This window comes from Quercus robur, chromosome 6 (genome assembly GCF_932294415.1).
Source record: "Quercus robur chromosome 6, dhQueRobu3.1, whole genome shotgun sequence".
Classification (NCBI taxonomy): Eukaryota; Viridiplantae; Streptophyta; class Magnoliopsida; order Fagales; family Fagaceae; genus Quercus; species Quercus robur.
In genome coordinates, this window is record NC_065539.1 from 1689014 (window position 1) to 1692186 (window position 3173).

Genomic DNA, 3173 nt, shown 5'->3' on the forward strand with positions numbered 1-3173 from the left:
TCATCAAGCTCTCAATCAAATATCCTTCTTGATAATCCTAAGCATGTGTGAAGGCAACCACCTCTAGATCTCATAAGAGATTCACACACACAGCAAATAGAGCAACCAAGTCCCTAGAGAGCTTTTGGGTACAAAACCCTAAATATATAAGAGGCACATTCTTCTCTCTCTAAAAAACTTATAAAAACGTGCTTAGGGTTTCCTTTATATACTAGGAGTAAAACACTTAACCCTACACATCATATGGGCTTAGGGCTGAGTTGGACAAATCTGCAGAAAAACATTCTGCCCGAGATTTGATCGATCGAGTCTAAGTTTCGATCGATCGAGCCAGGCCGAAATGCACTCTTAATTCTGCAACAGCTCGATTCCAACTTTACATAAAAGATACAACTTTAAGCAAGTTTAAACAAAACTAAACAACCTGTTTTGATCATGGTTTGCCAACAATACACATTAGAGTTCTAATACATTAGTTCCTAAGTACTTAGAACCTAACAGTTTGAATTATAAAAAAGCTTAATCATTTAGCCAACAAAAATACAGAAATATAAAAGCCAAGAGCATGCAGTTCAGTCATCTTGTCTAACTCTCTCTAGGGAGAGATCTTGGGTTTAAATCCCTTGTTCCCACTTATTGTAAATTTGTAATACAATTTTTTTTTCCTGACATGCATAAACGTTAAGGTGAATGGAGCCATGTTCTTTTCACAGGGCCATATATTTTGGAGAGGTCTGTTCCCCTTTGGGGGGCATCAAGGCTGCGTGCAATCTTGTTTTAACAAATGCCTACCTAAGGTAAATGGATTCTAAAGGAAAAATATATTAAAGCTATTGTATATCAATTTGGTATCACATGAACAATATAAGATTTATTTAGCAAAATTTGTGATTCGTGATACATTATTTTGTAAGATTTATGTATTATATTTCTAACATTACTCTTCTAACAGAGGCACATGAGTACATGATGAAATTGCCCACAAACCTAGAAATTAAGATGGAATCACTCTTATGATTCAATAGCTATTTTATACCAAACTTCATGTTTAACAATGTCTTTTTTTAACTAAGAACCATGTAACTTAACTGACAATTCTTTGTATTTATAACAAAGATATATATATATGGGTTCAAGTTACACCTGGTGTAACTTCACAAGAGTTATACCTTTTTTGGACCATTGATTTGTATTAGATATAAGGGTGAAAAAAAAAACACTCATAGGCATGTATTTATTGTTCCCAGGGACGGAACTAGGATTCAAAGTTGTGGGGGGGGGGGGGGGGGAGCTTAATATAAGTTCGTTGAATTTCAAAACATCCATTAACATCTTAATCCCATATTTATGGACAGATATATGATCATGTTGCAATGAACTAATACTTATTTTATCAATAGCAATTTCTCAAAATGTTGTTCAATGATTTTCAGAAAATAGGATATTAGTAATGGCTTTTATTTGTATTTTTCAAAAAATCAAATATTGTAGTTGACTTTCTCATTATCTACGAATCATATAAAAGTTATATAAATTATAAGGATACATTTTACATCTATGTAACATTCAATAATTTCTTGACTTGTAAATAATGAGAAAATCAATGTTTATTTGGTTTGGTTTGGGTCTAATTTTTGGAACAATGAATTTATAAAATTGGAAAATAATAATAAAGTATCTCAAAATTAATTAAATAAATAGTGAAATGAGTACTCCTTTTATCTTTTTTTTTTTTTTTTTGGGTGAAAAGTACTCCTTTTATCATTTCTTACTTATCTTTTGAACAAAATTTGACACATATATTGATATATACTCCATCTAGCACTATAGCAAATACGTGCCACAACCCCCTCTACCCATTTAGGCAATCAATAGTTCAACATTCATACAACCCAACACAACACAACTATTTTATTTTATTTATGTAAATGATAGCCACAAGTTCACACACTATCAATTACTAGCATTCAAAAGAGAGGGGAGAGCATAGACTAGAGTAGTGATATGCATAAAAAAAAAAAAAAAAAGATTCAGAGTGCTTTCATCCTCATAAAAATTAAAAATTGGCAAATGATCTACCTCACAAGCTCACACAACAAATCTTAGATAGAGCAGAGAGAGGGGACTGATTAAAGATTTCAAAGAAGAGAGGTTAGATTAGAGAAGGAAGAGTCTTTTTTTGGAAACAGAGAAGGAAGAGTCTGATATGCTATATTGCCTAAAGGGTATTCTTGTTATCTAGATTTGTGATTTTTTTGATTGATTTTTTTGGTTTATCTAAATTTTTTTTTTTTTTTTTGGGACAACTAAGCAAAGAGTAGGTTATAAATATATAATTTTTTTTTTTTTTCTATTTGGGTTTCATGGATCAATTTGTAAATATTTTAGGGGAGAGGGGCCAAGTATATAAATTTTGGGATCATATGTTAAAAATTTTGTTTATATGCATACAAAAGTCAAATTTTTTAAAAAAATTTGTAAGGGGCCGGGGTGGCCCATAGCCCCCCTCTGTCCAAACGTAGTTCCGTCTCTGATTTTTCCTTAGAAATTAAACTAAGTCATTAATTTTTCTTATTAAAAATAAAAAACAACATTAACTCTCTGCTCTCCATCATCTTCATCTTCTCTCCCTCTCTCACATGGTCTTGTGTTCTATCTTGTGAGCATCAATTGTGGGCTTGAAGACAAGAAAGACAATAACAATTGAAGTTTTGTTCAGCTGTTAAGTTTACAATTTAAAGAATGATTTTAGATTGTTTAGCTGTGTTCCTGTTTTGCTTAAATAATTCTCATTCCAAATTAAAATTATTCCAAAGGTCATGAATGGTGTCGTTAAGTACTTGGGAAAGGACAAAAAGTCCTTATCTTATGCTAGAATTTTCGTAAAAAGATGAAACTTCAATCCTTATTTGATTCAAGTTAGTCATGGTTGCACTGTTTTGGTATCACATGAACAATATAAGATTTATTTAGCAAAATTTGTGATTCTTGTTACATTAATTTTGTAAGATTTATTTATTATATTTCTAATATTACCATTCTAACAGAAGGAAAATTATTAGATACTACCAAAGTACCATAAATGTATAGTTCTCCATCTCATATAAATGATGGGTCCTATTATGAATTTAATTAGTAGAACCTACCATTCATGTGAGAGAGAGAAGATGAAA